We start from the raw sequence: 21,321 nt of genomic DNA, 5'->3' as shown, positions 1-21,321 counted from the left end.
TGAATGCTATTCTGTCCAGAGGAACATAGATTGTCCGTTAGGGATCTCATTTAACTAGGGCATGTGGCCATAGATGGATTCCATAGTTCCACCATTGCCTCGTGTAGTTCCATTGTACCATTTTTCATTTGTTGATACCTTTCTATTTGAAGCATGGAGGAGACCTGCTCTTTCCAAGTCTCAAGTGAGGGAACCTCACTTGATTTCCATCTTTGCGGTACAAGGAGTTTGGCGCTATTTAACATAATATATAGTAAGAGTTTTTTAGATTTGTTTCGAATTTTAGGAATGTCTAGAAAGATAAGGATGCCTGGATCTTTTTGTAATTGAATGTTGAGTTTGGTTTCTATTTCAGAGAATATCCCCGACCAGAAACCCTCCATTTCCCTACACGACCACCAGATGTGTATTAAATCTGCCTCCTCCCCACTACCCCTCCAGCATCTGCCGCTGCTCTTTTTGTATATATGACGTATTCTGGCTGGTGTAAGGTACCACCTCGCCAGTAATTTGAAATTCATTTCCATAATATTAGAGGAGATTGTGGCTTCTTTGTGGCATTGTAAGGCATGGTCCCATGCCTCCTGGCTGATTTCTCTTTCTAGGTCTTTAGCCCATTTGAGAGTGAAGGAAGGGTACGCTTTGCCGCTATTGGTCAGTAGCATGTTGTACAATTTAGATATAATATGTCTGGGTTGGGTTTGCTGTGAACATAAATGTTCAAATCTAGTCAAGGGGCGGTTAAATTCTTCTCTTTTCTTATGTGTCTGAACAAAATGTGCTAATTGTGTGTAAGCGAACCATGGGGGGGGGGACCCCCTCCAGTGCCTATCAGGTTCTCCCTTTGTATCAGTTTACCTCCTTCTAGTATACTTTTTAAGGTGAGTTCTTGTATATGTGGAGAGGAGCTGGTCAGGGTGGGGAAACCTGCGGTCGGTAAGTCAGGATTGCACCTGTATGGCGTCATTGGGGAGAGGTGGTTGGACGTTTTAAGAAGTTTGTCCCATATTAGGAACAATTCGCTCCACAGTGGATATTGTGAAATTTCTATGGGTCTTAGTTTTGGAGAGATCCAAGCCCATACTCCCATATTTTCTGAGTTTAGGATTGTTCTGTCAAGTTGGATCCACCGTTTATCTACTGAGTTATAGCACCACTCCACCAGGCGTTGCAGTATTGATGCCTGTCTGTAGATTTCTATGTTTGGTACCCCTAATCCCCCTCTATGTCTGGGGAGGAACATAGTAGCTTTTGGGATGCATGGTCTGATTTTTTGCCAGATGTACTGTCCTATGATCTCTTGAAGGTTTGTAATGTAGTGTCTGGGTAATGGAGTAGGTAGTGTTTGCAATATATATAGGATGCGAGGTAAAATAGTCATTTTAACTACCTGGACTCTGCCCAACCATGAGATCTGTTTGTTTATCCAGCTAGATAGATCAGCTGTGATTTGTTCTTGTAATGGTTTGTAGTTGGTTGTAAATAGGTCTTTTGGGTCTGCCGTCATATATATACCAAGGTACTTCATTTTGTGGGGTTGGACGACTAGGGGACTCTCAGATTTTATTTTGAGTATAGTTTCTAAGGGCACATTAATATTTAAGATTTCCGACTTGGAAGCATTTAGATGGAAATTAGAAAATCTACCATATACGTCAAATTCGTCTAGTAATGTTGTCAAAGAGTTCTCTGGGTCGGTTAGCATAAACAAAATATCATCGGCATATAATGCCATTTTATGTTCTGAGTCATTGATTTTAATGCCACTGATCTGGGGGTTCTGCCTAATTTTATGAGCCAGTGCCTCTACAGACAAGGCGAATAGGATTGGGGACAGAGGGCACCCCTGTCTTGTCCCGTTGGTGATCTTGAAGGGATCCGACAGGATGTCGTTAACTCTCACCTTAGCCATGGGATTGGAGTATAATGCAAAAATCTTGGAAATAAATTTGTTACTAATATTCATTTGTTGTAGAACAGAGCCGAGAAAGCCCCAATTGACCCTGTCAAAGGCCTTCTCGGCGTTTGTGGAGACCAAAATCATAGGGATCTGTTTGTTACGGGCGTAAGAGATTAGTTGGAGTATCCTTAACGTATTGTCTTTTGCCTCGCGGCCTGGTACAAAACCTACTTGATCTGGGCTCACTAGTTTGGGTAATATCCTGTTAAGTCTGTCCGAAAGGATTTTAGCGTAAATTTTCACATCCACATTAAGTAGAGAAATTGGTCTAAAATTTTCAGGTTTTGTAGGTGGTTTACCTGGTTTGGGAAGGACTGTGATGTATGCTTCTAACATTTGTTTGGAGAAGCCGCCTAATTCGTCGATGACATTAAATAACTGTGTGAGATGGGGTGTTAAGTCAGCGGAATATATTCTGTAATATTTACCTCCGAAACCATCAGGTCCAGGGCTCTTTCCCACTGGGGTGTGTTTTATAGCCAATGAAACTTCCTCACATGTGATAGGATGGTCAAGTAATGCTGAGTCTGTTGAGTCTAGGTGGGGTAGTCCCAAGTCAGAAATATATTTATGTACATCGGGGGGACCCTGATACTGGTGGTCCTGATTGCTAACAGCTGTTGGTTGGACAATATTATAAAGAGTCTCATAATATTTTCTAAAGGTTTCTGCAATACTAAAGCTGTCAGTTTTAGTGTGTCCCTTTTTGTCAGTCAGTGTGAGTATATATGATTTTAAGTGCTTGCGCTTGAGGGATCTAGAAAGTAAGCGACCCGCTTTATTCCCGTAAGTATAGTAGTGCTGTTTGAGTGCTAAAGTTTGCTTTTGATGATCTAGATGGAGAAAGTCCCTAACCTTTGTACGAGCTTGTGTTAAAAGATCTAAAAGGGTTGTATTTTCTGGGCTCTGTTTATGAGCTCTCTCTGCCTCTGACAGACTTTGTAATAAATCATTATATTTTTCTCTATGTAATTTGCGTATTCTTGCTTTATGTTTAATCAGAGTCCCTCTGATCACACATTTGTGTGCTTCCCATCTATTCACTTCTGAGGTCACATTTATCTTGTTAATTTGGAAATATTCTGGGATGGCTTTCTCTAGGTCTGCTCTGACCAGAGGATCATCTAATAAGTGATCATCTAGTCGCCATTGGAACGGGGCAAGGGGTGTTTCGGGCCATTCTACCATGCACAGAACTGGTGCGTGGTCTGACCAGGTGATAGGTAGAATTTTAGACATTTTTATTATAGATAAAATTAGAGGGTCTACAAAGAAGTAATCTAATCGGGAGTACACCCCGTGAGGATGAGAAAAAAAAGTATAGTCTCTCCTAGTTGGGTTAGATAGTCTCCATACATCATGGACAGCTAAATCTCTGAGGTGGTTAATACACTTGAGATCTCTTTTGGAAATTGTGGAACTACCCCCTGATGTGTCTAGTTTGGGATCCATAGGGGTGTTAAAGTCCCCTCCCAGGATGAGTGGACCTTTCTTCTGATCTAGTATGTGATTAGATAGATGTCTCATAAATGTCTTTTGATCTTTGTTTGGGAAATAGGTGTTTACAATCGTGATAGGGCGTCCATATAGCAACCCATGAACAATAATAAATCTGCCTTCCTGATCTTTATCTGTGTGGACCATCTGAAATGGGATAGATCGTTTAATTAAAATGCCTACTCCGTTCTTTTTGTTAGGGCCGGAGGCAAAAAAGGCAGTAGGGTAATCCTTATTGTGCCACCTTGGTTCATGTCCCTTCTTAAAGTGGGACTCCTGTAGGAGGACAATATCCCCACCCAGTCTATTGAGGTCTTTCAGGACAATACTGCGTTTCATGGGGCTATTCAGACCCTTAACATTAATGGTTATGAATTTAAGGTTTTTACATGCCATTATTAAAGTATACTTTGGGAGGAGAAAAAAAAAAAGAGGGGGATTTAGGAAAGGGGAGGTAGGTAGAACGAGTAGGGAAAGTAGGAGAAGTTAAGCGTAATTGAGTGTAGTAAAATAAGGGGTTAGGTGGTAGAAGAGGTGTCTGAGAAAGAAAGTAAAAGAAATAGAGTTATTGCAATTTCAATAATTAAATATAAGTCTTGTAACCTGTCTACTAAGAGGAGTGTACGGTTACTAATGAAAAGGAAGAGGAAAGAGCCTTGTCTCCTAGGGGTCCTTGAGTAGTGTAAGTCTTGTGTTATATACAATTTAGTTCCCGGTCTATGGGGTCCGTGTGGATAAGGTCAATCTGGTTCATAATAGCTATATCCTGAATTGTAATGTAATGAGTTAGCTGACTGCTAAGTATGTAAGCCTGAGAATGTGGTTTTTTAATTGTCATGGTGTTTCTGGTGTTGTGTGGTTGCGTAAGTTGTAGATTATGTGTTATCAGTAGTGTTTCAGTCAGTGTCAAGTCATGTTCTAGTGGTTAGAAAAATGTGAGTGGGGTTATAAGTCAGAGAAAATAAGATGATAACCATTTTTAAACTGTTGAACATGTCACAGGCAGACATACAGTAAATATAGTAATAGGCTATATAAAATCATGTATTTTCACCAACAGAAGGGGGAAAGGTAAAATAGTAAATAATTCGAATATATTAGCAGGTAACTAAATGGTTGGTACATTTTGTATTTACAGCGTGTACATACTTTTCCATTATCTAACTATGTAACCAGTACATATCTTATTGTTCCACATCTAACACAGTTCTAACTATCTTTTATGGTGGTATGATATATTATTTCAAACTAATGAACAAATCAAATCATCAACGGATATACATGAAATATTGCATTCTAGAAATAAAAAAAACTTATATTTCTAATGATGAATGATAACAGACTGTGATTGTGAACAGCTCCTATGTATCATAAGTTAGCCTGTTATTTAGAACAAACTGTATTAGTAACATAAACATAACTATTTGATAAACTGCTTTTAATCTAGAAAATGTCTAAGTGATCTAAGGTATGCACAGTGCTCGTAATCTGACATTTACTATATTATTGTAATGATTATCAGGCAAAAGTCCAATTATCCTTTAAAGAAAACTAAAAATATCACAGTCTAGTCTCAATTTTTATACAGCCGCCTAATGCATGGGCTGTGAAGTCTTTTCCATAAGTGGTGGTGGATGACAAAGCGTTCATTTAAATAATATACGATACCTCATCTAGGCGAGGGAACAGAAGGTTGATTATCATCAGGTTGAGAAGAGGGGATGATTCTCGTGTCATCTGCTTCTGTGTCTGGGAAAGAGATCTTGAGGCCTAATTTTTCATTGAGCCTGTGAAGGTCGTCCGGGCCACGATAAATTATCGTTTCCCCATTTTTTGTAATGATTAAACTTACTGGGAACCCCCAGCGGTATTGGATTCCCTCTGCTCGAAGTGTGTCGGCACATACAGCACATTTACCACACACACATAACCTACACACACATATACCTTACAATATTTCTGAGATATTTTTTGGGAAAGGGAAGTAATGGACACTTGCGCATAGTGGCCCAAAGTTGAGGGGCTGCCGACATGCACTTAGAAGACTCATCTAAACATCAGTTGCAAAAAGGCAGCAGCAAGAAGAGTGCTAACCCCTCAAAAATTGTATAGAATAGAAACTGGTGAATCACTAATCAAACTCTCACTTTATTAAACAGACAAAAAGACACACTATGAGTTAAAAACACTTAAACTCAGCTGCCATGGAGTTACTGGTCGGAAAATATTAGAGACTAGGGGTAGATCGCTGTGGGTAATACCGCTGGTAGGATTCAGATTAAGATCTGATGGTATGGTTAAATGATTACTATAAGTCGGCTAGATTACGAGTTTTCCGTTATAGTGAAAAAGCAGCGTTATCAGGTTATAACGCTGCTTTTTCACTACCGCTGGTATTACGAGTCTTGCAGATTTAGGGGCACCGCACACTTTTTTGGCCTTACCGCAAATCAACTTACGCAATTTACGTATATTCTTTTTTCTATGGGACTTCCATAGCGCCGGTATTATGAGCTTGTCCTGGGAGGCCAAATAGTGAGCGGTACACCCTATCCCGTCAAGATTCGTACCGCATTTTAAAGTTAGTAGTTATGAGTTTTACACTACAAAGCCGTAGCATAAAACTCATAACTAAAGTGCTAAAAATTACACTAACACCCATAAACTACCTATTAACCCCTAAAGCAAGGGTTTAATTTTAATTATATTTAAGTTAGGGGGTGTTAGGGTTAAGGTTAGACTTAGGTTTAGGGGTTAATAAATAAAATATAGTTGTGTTGACGTTGGGGGCGGCCGATTAGGGGTTAATAAATGTAGTTAGGTTGCGGCGATGTTAGGGGTGGCAGATTAGGTGTTAATAATATTTAACTAGTGTTTGCAATGTGGGAGTACAGCGGTTTACCGGTTAATATGTTTATTATAGTGGTGGTGACGTTGGGGGCGGCAGATTAGGGGTTAATAACATTATGTAGGTGTTGGAAATGTTGTGGGCAGCAGATTAGGGGTTAATAAATATAATGTAGGTGTCGGCGATGTTCCGGGCAGCAGATTAGGGGTTCATAAGTATAATGTAGGTGGCGGCGATGTCCAGAGCGGCAGATTAGGGGTTAATAAATATAATGTAGGTGACGGCGATGTCGGGGTGGCAGATTAGGAGTTAATAAGTGTATGATTTGGGGTGTTTAGACTCGGGGTTCATGTTAGAGTGTTAAGTGTAAACATAAAATGTGTGTTCCCCATAGGAATCAATGGGGCTGCATTACTGAGATTTACGCTACTTTATTGCAGGTGTTAGACTTTTTCTCAGCCGGCTCTCCCCATTGATGTCTATGGGGAAATTGTGCACAAGCACGTACAACCAGCTCACCGCTTATTTAAGCAGCGCTGGTATTGGAGTGGGGTATGAAGCACAATTTTGCTCTACGCTCAATTTTTGCCTTTTAACGCCGGGTTTGTAAAAACCTGTAATACCAGCACTATAGGAAAGTGAGCAGTGAGAATAAAGTGCAAGTTAGCACCGCACCCCTCATAACGCAAAACTCGTAATCTAGCCAAATGTAAATACAGTTCAAACACCAACAAGAACAATCATTCAGAATCCCTGCTGATCTTAACTCAACTGAACTCTTTCTATAGCGGGAGTTATTTTAAAATTATCTTTCCTGTGATTTGTAGAGCTGAGAAAGATCTTAAAATAATAGCAAGAGTGAGTGATCACACATAGAGCATTTTAAATAAAAATCAACCACATTGAGAGCATTATATCCAGACAGAGTAAGCTGTTAAAATAAGAGAGACAACGCTCTCGAGCCGGTCCTCATCGGATGAAGATAGAAGATGCCGCTTGGAAGATGATGGTTGCCGGTCCGGATCTACTCTTCTTCCCGGATAGGATGAAGACTTTGGAGCCTCTTCTGGACCTCTTCAGCCACCGGATGATGGATCGCCAGCCCCCGCTTGGGTTGGATGAAGATTTTGGAGCCAGGACGGATCGGTGATACCTGGTGAGGTGAAGACAAGGTAGGATGATCTTCAGGGGCTTAGTGTTAGGTTTATTTAAGGGGGGTTTGGGTTAGATTAGGGGTATGTGGGTGGTGGGTTGTATGTTGGGGGGGGGGGGGGGTATTGTATGTTTTTTTTACAGGCAAAAGAGCTGAACTTCTTGGGGCATGCCCCGCAAAGGGCCCTGTTCAGGGCTGGTAAGGTAAAAGAGCTTTGAACTTTAGTAATTTAGAATAGGGTAGGGCATTTTTTTATTTTGGGGGGCTTTGTTATTTTATTAGGGGGCTTAGAGTAGGTGTAATTAGTTTAAAATTGTTGTAATATTTTTCTAATGTTTGTAAATATTTTCTTATTTTTTGTAACTTAGTTTTTTTTTATTTTTTGTACTTTAGCTAGTTTATTTAATTGTATTTATTTGTAGGAATTGTATTTAATTAATTTATTGATAGTGTAGTGTTAGGTTAATTGTAGGTAATTGTAGGTAGTTTATTTGATTAATTTATTGATAGTGTAGTGTTAGGTTTAATTGTAACTTAGGTTAGGATTTATTTTACAGGTAATTTTGTAATTATTTTAACTATTTTAGCTATTAAAGAGTTCTTAACTATTTAATAGCTATTGTACCTGGTTAAAATAAATACAAAGTTACCTGTAAAATAAATATTAATCCTAAAATAGCTATAATATAATTATAATTTATATTGTAGCTATATTAGGATTTATTTTACAGGTAAGTATTTAGCTTTAAATAGGAATAATTTATTTAATAAGAGTTCATTTATTTCGTTAGATTTAAATTATATTTAACTTAGGGGGGTGTTAGTGTTAGGGTTAGACTTAGCTTTAGGGGTTAATACATTTATTAGAATAGCGGTGAGCTCCGGTCATCAGATTAGGGGTTAATAATTGAAGTTAGGTGTTGGCGATGTTAGGGAGGGCAGATTAGGGGTTAATACTATTTATTATAGGGTTAGTGAGGCGGATTAGGGGTTAATAACTTTATTATAGTAGCGGTGCGGTCCGCTCGGCAGATTAGGGGTTAATAAGTGTAGGCAGGTGGGGGCGACGTTGTGGGCGACAGATTAGGGGTTAATAAATATAATATAGGGGTCGGCGGTGTTAGGGGCAGCAGATTAGGGATACATAAGGATAATGTAAGTAGCGGCGGTTTACGGAGCGGCAGATTAGGGGTTAAAAATAAAATGCAGGTGTCAGCGATAGCAGGGGCAGCAGGTTAGGGGTTAATAAGTGTAAGGTTAGGGGTGTTTAGACTCGGGGTACATGTTAGGGTGTTAGGTGCAGACTTAGGAGGTGTTTCCGCATAGCAAACAATGGGGCTGCGTTAAGAGCTGAACGCGGCTTTTTTTGCAGGTGTTAGTTTTTTTTTCAGCTCAAACAGCCCCATTGTATCCTATGGGGGAATCGTGCACGAGCACGTTTTTGAGGCTGGCCGCTTGCGTAAGCAACTCTGGTATCGAGAGTTGAAGCTGCGTTAAAAATGCTCTACGCTCCTTTTTTGGAGCCTAACGCAGCCTTTATGTGGACTCTCAATACCAGAGTTATTTTTATGGTGCGGCCAGAAAAAAGCCGGCGTTAGATTTTCGGGTCGTTACCGACAAAACTCCAAATCTAGCCGTAAATTAGTCCCATTACTAGTGTTTTTTTAAACACTGAGGGGTCAATTTATTATAATGCGAGCGGACATGATACGATGTAGATTAACCCTGAACCAAGGGAAGTAACATCCAGAGTAGTTATTTTGAGACAATGGGGTCGATTTATTAATGTGCGAGCGGACATGATACGATGTAGAGTATCATGTCCGCTGTGCATACGCTGTTGGCAATTTATATTGCACTAGCAGTTCTTGTGAACTGCTGATGCAATACCTCCCCCTGCAGATTTGCAGCCAATCGGCCGCTAGCAGGGGATGTCAATCAAATCGATCGTATTCGGATTATGGAGCAGCGTATGGAGCTTGATAAATATGCACCACAGATACATCATGCATATGCCAAATGTATATTCCAACAATATACCAATAACATCCCCCTTTCCCGTAAATATAAGCTATTATCAAATGTTCATATACATGATGTACGTTTGCAACAATATTAATATTACAATTTAAGCCTTTGCTGTATCGTAAAACCTAGTATCTATAATATATGAACACTCTCACTATATCACAGTCAATACAATACAATCTGCACTAGTTTGCTTTACTCTCGAGATCAGTAGCACTATATTGTTGTCATTACCAGTAATAGATATTTCCAATATAGCATGCAAATTCTGCAAGGATTTAAATATACAGTATCAAATATAATCATTGCACGAAATTGATCATCAGCCAGTCAGTTATAATATCATGATCTGTAATGTAATCTTAAAGTAAAGGCAACGTTACCCGGTATTTCAAATATAAATGTTTCATCTGCAATACACTTAGGCCGGTGCAAAAATATTTACAATATATAAAATGATCTACGAATTTTTAACAACACAGCAGATTCAATACAGATCGTAAACCAAGAATTAAAAGTTTGCCAAAATCCATTGGTCATAATGTTCAAATTGACATTCACCATAACCAATCAAACGTTATTCTAACCCTCCTACCCAACCAATCAGCAAGGAGAGGAGTGACCTGTGAATTGACAAAAGACCCAAACAAATGGCCGGCGCGTATCCCCTCTGAGGAAGCGTCACAGTACAGCTAGCGTGTTGTCTCTCTTATTTTAACAGTTTACTCTGTCTGCCTGGATATAATGCTCTCAGTGTGGTTAATTTTTATTTAAAATGTTGTATGTTTGATCGCTCACCTGGCTATTATTTTAAGATCTTTCTCAGCTCTCCAAATCACAGGAAAGATAATTTTAAAATAACTCACGCTATAGAAAGAGTTTAGTTGAGTTAGGATAAGCAGGGATTCTGAATGATTGTTCTTGTTGGTGTTTGAACTATATTTACATTGATAGTAATCATATAACCATACCATTAGATCTTAATCTGATTCCTACCAGCGGTATTACCCACAGCCATCTACCCCCAGTATCTAATATTTTCCCACCGGTAACTCCATGGCAGCTGAGTTTTACGTGTTTTTAACCCATAGTGTGTCATTTGTATGTTTAATAAAGTGAGAGTTTGAATAGTGATATTCAATTTACCCTGTTTTTATAACAACCTTTTCGCTAGTTTCTATTCTATACAATTTTTGAGGGGTTAGCAATCTTTTTGTTGCTGCCTTTTTGCAACTCATGTTCAAGTCTTCTTAGTGCAACCACCCCCCTATAGGTGCATAAAGTGATTTTACATAATAATTGCACCTGTAGTTTACTATAAAAACTATTCCACCTTATTAACCCTTTCATTTCATGCACTTAGAAGAACCAGGTGGACTGTGGGTGGCTTGGGTTAAGTTAGGTATGTCAATGGCGTAGTCTAGGCAGTTCCTAGAAACTATGATGGTGTAACAGTTGATAGGACAGTATACAGACATCACACCTATGGGGGATGGTTGGGAGATCTGCACAAAAGCATTTTTACTGTAATACACAGAGTACTGTCATTGTCAATGCACTCAGCACCTCACTGAATACACAGCACCCTCATTGCCTTCATCCACAGGGCACTCACAACACCCTAACTGCACAAACAGCACCTGCATTGTCAATACGGTGCTCTGACAAAATGCAGAAAGACTTTTGGCAGAAGGACATTTGGCAGACGGACATTTGGCCGACAGACATTTGGCTGACAGACAGAAAGCTAAAGAATGTTCCGATTTCGGCCGAGGGCAGATGCGTTACCAGAGTGCTCTGTTCTAATCACAGCCTCGGGCGCCGCAACTGCCTCTGGGAACCTTACCATGGGTCCTAGGCCGCACGTTTTGAAATTCTCTGTCTGGGAAACTATCTATCTATCAAATCTATCTATTTATCTATCAAATCTATCTATCTATCGTATCTATCGTATCTATTGCATCTATTGATCTATCTATCTAATCTATGTATCTATCTATCTATCAAATCTATCTATCTTGTGCCGGACTGTTATCTGACAGCCACTTGTGTTTCGGCCAAATGTCCGTCGGCCAAATGTCCGTCGGCCAAGTGTCCGTCGGCCAAGTGTCCGTCGGCCAAAAGTCCGGCCACGGTCAATACACACACAATGCCCTCCAAAATAGTGGGCTGGACATGCATATCAATTTTTTTTTTTAAAAGGATTGCTTTTAAAGCTTTTGTGACCATTTAAACTTGGTTTACAAAGCACAGTGTGAGTCAGCCACAGACAACCTGCTTTGCTTTTAGAGGACACATGATTTGTTAAAGTGATAAATTATAGGATAAGATAACTTGCAAAGTTATTTGTTAGCTTATGTGACCAAGAATGAAGATTCCTCCACCCCAAAAAATGACATACATGTGTTTTCTCATTTGTGTATCTTGTTACAGGTCAGAGTTTTATTTCCAATCCCAAACATTTAGGGCTAGATTATGAGTGGCGCACTAACCGCTTTGCACAAGCAATATTGGGCTTATCACGTCTGTTTGGGCACATTGGAAAGTAAATGCGAATGTGTGAGCTCAATCGGGATTTACGTTTGTCAGGTTAGCGCAACTTCAGAGCTCTGGTTAACTGTTACGCTTGACTTAAAAAGTTTTACAAAACTAATCAAAAATACATTGTACAGTACAGTTACACTTATAATAACACTGTCTAATAAAAATTATTAAAAAACTATTGCATAAAAAAGTTATAAGGGGTCAAAGATAGCAGGGGGTGATTGCTGTCCGCTACCTCAGATGTGGTGGACAAGTTAAGAAGCAGAGGTCTTAGGACCACTGCTTCTTAACTTCCACTTCAGGAGGAACTGAAGCGAAATGAGTTGGAAGCAGCATCCGCTGCTTCATAAATCGACCCCATAATCTAGCCCTTAGTGTAGTATTATTCCTTTTACTTAAATAATTGTCTTTATTGTTAACTTTCTGTTGAGTTAAATATGCAATATGTTAAAAAGAACATAACTTTTAAAGAAGTAAAGTTTATAATGTGTAAGAAGCACCAATTATGGTCATTAAAAACATATACACATTCCTTTTTTTTTTATTTGTCATATAATAAATAATTAAACAATTTTTAAATGAAATAAGTGGTTTAACAGTATTTCAGATAATGGATTAAAATTAGGAATAAATTAAACCTATACTTTTAGGAGGAAAAACAAAGAACTAATAGTAGCTACAATAGCAAGTAGTGGTGCTGCAAAGAACGTGATCCACAAAGGAACAGGTTTGCCTAGCTGAGATGAAGCAAAGAGCATAACCAGTAATGTCCTAGAGGGGCACTAACCCCATGTGCCCCTCCAACTGTGATTGTCCCTTGTTTTCTCAGCCCATTCTAACCAGGCTCCACACTGGCCCCGCTCATGGCTTGCCAGCTCCCGAACAGACCGCTCTGACTCCACAGATGGGCCGCCCCAGCCCCTCACATCATTGGCCTGCCAACAACAACATTAGGCTTCCAGGAAGTGCCCATCTTATCACTTTTTTCTGGAGAGACCACTGGGCTCCAGGACAAAAGCTATTGAGGGCCCCCCATTTCAATAGCTTACTTTCAAGAGGAGCTACTTTTATGTGACTGTGAGTCATTTTTCTTCCTTGGTTACTTCATGCCAGCGGATATGCACTTGTTTAGCCTTTATGTACAAAATATGTTGACCCTTTCTCTGTATTTGTAAAGGCAAATCCATACACCTTCTGTACAGTGTGAGTCCTGTATTTCAGGAAGGGGGCACACATAGGAGCCAGACATGATGCAAATGTTGTCCAAGCTCCACCAACCCCCCCGTAGCAATGCTTCTACTGAATGGGCTCCCTAGATGTGTAGGCCTAGTTTCAAGTTGAGACCTCTGAAACCCCTGTAGGTACATCCCTGATCCAGAATCAAAGTAAAGCTACTGAAACAGACTTTTAAATCACTTGTTTATGTAACACCCTTTCCTGACCTTCCCTGAGGTGGCTGATAGTGTAATGCTGTCTACCTGTTTCGTGTATGAGAACTAAGCCTCCGCAGAGTGGGAGTAGGAGGGGGGTTGAAATCAGGTATATAAGGGATGCCTGTATGACGCAGTGCCTCCACCTATAGGGAACACCCTAGAATAATAGGGTATGGGGTCCTATAAGATTTTAGTACAAAAAGAAAACAAGTAATAACCACACAATAAATCTTCAAATAAAATGTTGCTTTGATTATTATAAAGTGTTTAACCAATAACATACAGTGCAACAAATACAAATAATAATATTAATCACAATATCTTCTTATGACATCAGTATACCTTTTTTTTTAACTCAGAAGTCCTTCATGAGCTCATTAAATAATAACATAACTGTTGCTGTAAAATACTTTGAGGTGGTGCTGTACAATGCAATTTCATATACTAAATAGAATTTAGTTGAGGTAATTATCCCTTGCTGCTTGTGAACGAAGCTAGAGAGCGCTGCTTGTGATCGATGCAGTGCTCAAGAAAACTTCTCCTCAGAAATACTGAGTAACATAAGCCTCTACCCTACACTTGCCTTATACTGCAAAGTCAGTCACTCTTTTACTACAAACAACTTCAGAAATCTCACAGTTATGCCCTTATGTAATGTAGCTTTATAAATCCAGTCAGTGTATTTGTGCAAACTGTTCAGGCAGAACAACTTATAGGATATTCTCTGGGTTATCTCTTTAATATACAACAACTCTGCAGCACATCACACTCAGTTACTTCCTTATGTAATGCAGCTGTACAATCCATTTAGTGTATTTATGCAAACTGTTTAGGCAGAATAACTTCTAGAATATTCTCTGGGTTATCTCTTTAATATACAACAACTCTGCAGCACATCAGATATGACTAGTATATCTTTTCTCTTGCATTTAGTTAACATGAAGTTATGGAGATCTTAAAACAGCAGATAATGGCTGACACTCACAGTACAAATAAAAGATTCTAACTTCTGTCTTCAGCAGCCACATGTAGCAATGTCTAAACTGTCTCTGGAATCCATGCATTAGTCTGAATAACTTCTTTCAGCTTGGAAACAGCAACTTTCTTCCCCCATTTCAAAGTCTGTGCAAAGCTCCACACTTCTCTTAACACCTAAGAAATCTCCTCAGCACTAACAACTCCTCCCCCTTCCCAGATGGCATTTCTCTTCCTCAATACAACTATTACAGCAGCCATCTTTGGTAAGGGCAAGGGTTGAACATTGTAACCAGGGTTTCCTAGTGTATCATATGTCAATTTCTTTGGGGGATGTCTCTTTCTTGCTGGTCTTTTCTCTCTATAGGGACTTCTACTATCATAATGTATAGGGTTTGGAGATTCCCTATCTGGTATAGGACTATTAGGGAAGGATGGCATATTAGGTTCAGAGGTTGGGGCAACAGAGGAGGCATGCTCATCATTATAGGTCTCTCTTTGCAATGGAGATCTCATTTCAGGGTCTGATTGAATTGATGAGTCTTCATGTGGGATACTATATTCATTATTAATTGACATGCTTGGGCCTTGGTCCTCATGATATGTAACATCATGCTGGAATTGAGGTATAGGCAACAAATGATTCTGATGCCATGTCTTCACAACACCATTTTCATCTGCTATCTGAAAAACTGGAAGACCTGGCAATTGTCTGACTATTCTATAGATACTATTCCTCCATCTAGGAGCTAACTTGTGCTTGCCTGGTATCCCTAAATTCCGTAAAAGGACACGGTCTCCTGGTTGCAAATCCTGATGTTTTATTGTCTTGTCATATCGTTGTTTATTAGCCTCATTTAATCGAGCAGTAGCTTCTTCAGCCAACTTATAAGCTGTTTGTAAACTCTCCTGCAATCGCCTGACATACTGATAGTGACTCTTATGAGAAACTCCATCTGATGACACCCCTAACTGGAGATCTATAGGTAGTCTCGCTTCTCTCCCAAACATAAGGAAGTATGGTGAATAACCTGTGGAATCATGTCGGGTGCAGTTGTAGGCATGAACTAGTGCTTCTACTTGACGACTCCAAGTTCTCTTTTCAGACTCTGGCAGGGTCCCTAACATATTTAGCAAAGTTCTGTTAAACCTCTCAGGCAAAGCATCTCCTTCTGGATGATAGGGAGAAGTTCTTGTCTTCTTAATTCCCAAAACATTCATCATTTCTTTAATGAGGTGACTTTCAAAGTCTCTACCTTGATCAGAATGCAGTTTCTTAGGAAGACCATAATGAATGAAAAACCATTCCCAAAGAACTCTAGCCACTGTACTAGCCTTCTGGTCCTTTGTTGGGAAGGCTTGAGCATAACGGCTATAGTGATCTGTTACAATAAGAACATTTCCAATGCCACGAGAATCTGGCTCAATGCACAAAAAATCCATGCAAACAAGATCCATGGGGCCTTCACTTTTCAGATGACCCATAGAGGCAGCTCGAGTTGGAAGAGTTTTCCTCTGTACACATCTAAAACATTTATGAATGTAGTCTTCTACATACTCTCTCATCTTTGGCCAATAACATCTATCCTGCAAGAGGCCAAACGTTTTTTCTATCCCAAGATGTCCGTGCTGATCATGCAAGGATGACAGAACAAGTTTTCTTAGTTTGGCAGGTAACACCAATTGTCTTCGATCTGGATGATTGTGGTATTTAACTACTCGAAACAGAAGTCCATCTTGAATTTGAAACTTATCCCACTCTCTATTTAGTGGACCAGACTATTCCCTAGGAATTCTCTTCAATAAGTGTGGGCTATCAGTTTTTCGAAGTAGTCCAATTAAAGGATCTTGTTCCTGTGCATTTATTAATTCTTCAGGAGGTATTCAAGACCATCTGGCTAATTCCACTACAGATGGTTTACAATAATATACAGGCAGAGCTTGTGGATGACATTCCAATGAATCTACTGCTCTCAAATCTGAAAAAACAGAGGTTTCGTCTTTGAAGACATTGGTTTGGCAGAATGCTCTCACACCAAGTGAAGGAATTTCTTCCCATTGAGAATCACCTGTTTGTTTTGGTAGTCCTGGTCGTCGGGACATTGCATCAGCCCCTATATTCTTAGGCCCTGGCTTGTAACGTAACTTAAAAGTGTAATTTGATAGTGCAGCCAACCACCGATGACCGGTTGCATCCAACTTTGCTGTAGTCAAGATGTAGGTAAGTGGATTATTATCTGTTCGAACTTCAAATTCTACTCCATAAAGGTAATCATGGAGTTTATCCACTACTGCCCATTTCAGAGCCAAGAACTCAAGCTTGTGGACTGGATAATTCTGTTCACTCTTAGACAAACTCCTACTTAGATAAACAACAGGTCTCAACCCTCCAGGGTACTCTTGGTGTAAAACTGCCCCCAAACCCACATAGCTAGCATCTATATGTGGCACATAAGGTTTCTCAGGATCTGCATAGGCCAAGACAGGTGCCTCAGTTAAATTTATCTTTAAATTCTCAAACGCTTTGGAGCACTCTGATGTCCACCGAGTTCCCAAAGGAGTTTTTGCATTTAGTGGCTTTTTAGTATTATCTTCACTATGTTTCAGCAAGTCGTTTAGGGGTCGAGCTAACTGGGAGTATCCTTTCACAAATCTTCGATAGTATCCACAAAATCCAAGAAATGATCGAAGTTCACCAATGTTGTTAGGCTGTGGCCATGCGGTTACTGCTTTCACCTTAGCAGGGTCTGTAGACACCCCTTCTGCCGAGATCACATGACCTACATAGGTCACAGATGATTGCCCAAATCTACATTTCTCCGGACTTAACTTTAGGCCTTCTTCGTGAAGACGATCCAATACTTTCAGCAACCTTGTCTTATGTTCTTCCAAAGTACTACCGAATACAATAAGGTCATCTAGATAGACAAGACACTCACGTCCATTCATATCTCCCACAGTATGTTCCCATCCTTTCTTCTGTGTAAGATTTCAGGTACCAAAATCCAACCCTGCTTGGTTGCTTCTTCATCTGGCGTTTCAAGAATAAAACAGTCCTCTTTGGGTCTGCCGTCAGGGTATACCACCAAACATTTTAACTCTTTCATCCCTCCTGGGGAAATGTAAGTCACTCCGGCAGAACGGTTGTAGCACTGACCAGCATATTGTCTCAAAGATATCTTTTCAACCTCCTGACGTAAAGTTGGGTGTAATGACTTGTCTATGTCTTGCCCCCCAACCTCCATCATGAATTTCCGTAGCAAAGATTGTACATATTTTGTGTTGGTCCCTAGAATTATAGGGGCTTCGGAATCTTTGCAGGTTTCTGGGCAGATTAAAGCCTTCACTTTCATGGGGTATATCATACTAGTATGTAACTGGACTATACTAATGACTACAGTGACAACTCCATCAACAGCACACCTATTTCCACCCACACCTCTTAAATCAATTTGAGAGGGAGGCTTGATTTTAAGATGTTTAAGGTAAGTATCATAAAAACTACGATAGATTATGGTGCACTGAGATCCAGTGTCCAACAGCGCCTGTGTAGAAATGTTACAAACTTTTACTCCAATAAAAGCCCTTGGCCCAGCTACATCATCTTCAGATAAATCAAAGGAAATATCAGTCATTCCCTTCTTCTGAGGGACTGTAAGGCTTCCCAAAAAAATCACCAGCATATGAATGTATTTTGCTGGGGCAATCCTTTGAGAAATGGCCTATCTCTCCACAAGTGAAACAACTCCCTTTTGGTCGAGTAGTATTTTGGAGTTTTACAGGTAGTTTTGCTCTCTCCAACTCAGCCTTTACTTGGTCAGGCAGTCCATTCTCCATAAGCTCTTTCAACAAAGAATCTGCATTTCTGGAGTCTTATAAAAAAAATTTAGTCTCACTTTTACCTATGCAAGCTTCGCCAGACTTACGCACAGTGTGGAAACTCATTTCCTCTTCTTGAGTCCTTATCATAGGCATAAGGGCCTCCAATTCTTTTGGTGCTTGAGAGTGCAATTGGGCTCTAAGAAAGATGGCTATTGGGTGGTCTGGTATAATGCCACGAAGGAACTGATCTTGCCTCCGTTTATTCATATCTTGTCGGGTCACTACCCCTTTTCGAAACAATAATACAAGCTGCTCATGTAATCTTAATAGAAAGTCAGACATCGTCTCTGTCTCTCGCTGCTTAAGTAACCGAAACTTATACAAGAGATCTTCTGGATCTTCAAATAGACTATATAAGGTCTTTAAGAAAGAGATTAACTCTACAGCAGTAGCTTCAGGGTGTTCCTCTCTATGGTGTTGAAACAATACTTGTGCTGGTGGCCTAACACTTTCTAAGAGGCAGACACGCTTCACTGTCTCTGGGCAACTCCATTCTTGCAGCACCATGTTAGCATGATCACACCATGCCGCAATACCCTCCTCTCCTAAGGTTACAGGAAGGTTTCCTGAAAATATCTTTAGTTTCCGGTAACTGTATGTATGTGAGCTGTCTGTGATGCTTATAGCCAACATCTTCAGAACTTCAGATAGACTAGACTCCATATTAGATTCATTTTGAGATCCTCTAACACCCTGAACTTCATTTTCCTTGACTATATGCAGTTCTGATTTTATGGCATAAATGAGGGGTAGTCTGACTGAAGGTAGCCCTAGTAGCTGTAGCTCAGAGGGGTTGGGTACTTCTAAGAAACATTGGTTGGTGTCTATTAATATGCTACCCCAAGTGTCATCTGGTACTCTTTTGAATGCTACTATCTTAGGGTACTCTCTTAGTTGAAGTGCTCTCTGGAGTGACTCACATAGTTTATCTCGACTGGTTCCTACTGGTATCCAAGTCACAGACACTGCCTGCTCAATTGGTACCTTTTTCTGCATTGTCCACTCTCTCACCTCTTCTAATTTTAAAAGATGCATCTCTTCTGATTTTGCCGCGCCTCTCGATCTCAGCAGTGCCTCCATCTGTAACACCCTTTCCTGACCTTCCCTGAGGTGGGTGATAGTGTAATGCTGTCTACCTGTTTCGTGTATGAGAACTAAGCCTCCGCAGAGTGGGAGTAGGAGGGGGGTTGAAATAAGGTATATAAGGGATGCCTGTATGACGCAGTGCCTCCACCTATAGGGAACACCCTAGAATAATAGGGTGTGGGGTCCTATAAGATTTTAGTACAAAAAGAAAATAAGTAATAACCACACAATAAATCTTCAAATAAAATGTTGCTTTGATTATTATAAAGTGTTTAACCAATAACATACAGTGCAACAAATACAAATAATAATATTAATCACAATATCTTCTTATGACATCAGTATACCTTTTTTTTAACTCAGAAGTCCTTCATGAGCTCATGAAATAATAACATAACTGTTGCTGTAAAATACTTTGAGGTGGTGCTGTACAATGCAAATTTCATATACTAAATAGAATTTAGTTGAGGTAATTATCCCTTGCTGCTTGTGAACGAAGCTAGAGAGCGCTGCTTGTGATCGATGCAGTGCTCAAGAAAACTTCTCCTCAGAAATACTGAGTAACATAAGTCTCTACCTTATTACTGAATTTCAGCAATCCACTTGCCTTATACTGCAAAGTCAGTCACTCTTTTACTACAAACAGCTGCAGAAATCTCACAGTTATGCCCTTATGTAATGTAGCTTTATAAATCCAGTCAGTGTATTTGTGCAAACTGTTCAGGCAGAACAACTTATAGGATATTCTCTGGGTTATCTCTTTAATATACATCACACTCAGTTACTTCCTTATGTAATGCAGCTGTGCAATCCATTTAGTGTATTTATGCAACTGTTTAGGCAGAATAACTTCTAGAATATTCTCTGGGTTATCTCTTTAATATACAACAACTCTGCAGCACATCACACTCAATTACTTCCTTATGTAATGCAGCTGTACAATCCATTTAGTGTATTTATGCAAACTCTTTAGGCAGAATAACTTCTAGAATATTCTCTGGGTTATCTCTTTAATATACAACAACTCTGCAGCACATCAGATATGACTAGTATATCTTTTCTCTTGCATTTAGTTAACATGAAGTTATGGAGATCTTAAAACAGCAGATAATGGCTGACACTCACAGTACAAATAAAAGATTCTAACTTCTGTCTTCAGCAGCCACATGTAAAGCATCCATGCATTAGTCTGAATAACTTCTTTCAGCTTGGAAACAGCAACTTTCTTCCCCCATTTCAAAGTCTGTGCAAAGCTCCACACTTCTCTTAACACCTAAGAAATCTCTTCAGCACTAACAACTCCTCCCCCTTCCCAGATAGCATTTCTCTTCCTCAATACAACTATTACAGCAGCCATCTTGGGTAAGGGCAAGGTCCTTACATTTAAAATTACAATTATCAACAATAGACAGCATTTGTCATTTTTTTTTTATTCTCAAATGTGAAATAGAAACGCAAAGGGCTAGATTACAAGTGGAGTGCAAATGTTTGTGCCCAAGTGATAAGGGGTTTATTGCGAGTGTTTTACGCTAGTAGGGCTTACTGCTTGTATAACTAGGCTTACCAGAAGTCCCACTTTTACTGGGATTGTCCCGGTTTGGAGGTGCTGTCCCAGTGTCCCACCCGGTTGATCATTCTGTCCCAGTAGGGTTGCCACCTCCAAGTTTCAAATCATGTGTCCGGGTTTCAGACCACCTGAAACCCAGACACATTATTCAAAAAGACTGGACTGTGGCTCTCCAGCATAGTTGGATGCTGGTACTTTGTTACATACAGCCTTGCTTAGCTTAATGTTCGTGTCTTTCAAAGTTTACATTTAGTAATACAGGCTGAGTGAGCAGCATAGGGTTTTTTAATTTTGTAGTACTACTTGGTTTATTTTTCTAAGAATTTAACACCCCCCCCCCGACCCCTG

This window comes from Bombina bombina, chromosome 5, assembly GCF_027579735.1.
Source record: "Bombina bombina isolate aBomBom1 chromosome 5, aBomBom1.pri, whole genome shotgun sequence".
Taxonomy (NCBI): Eukaryota; Metazoa; Chordata; class Amphibia; order Anura; family Bombinatoridae; genus Bombina; species Bombina bombina.
Note: the sequence above shows the minus strand (reverse complement) of the source record.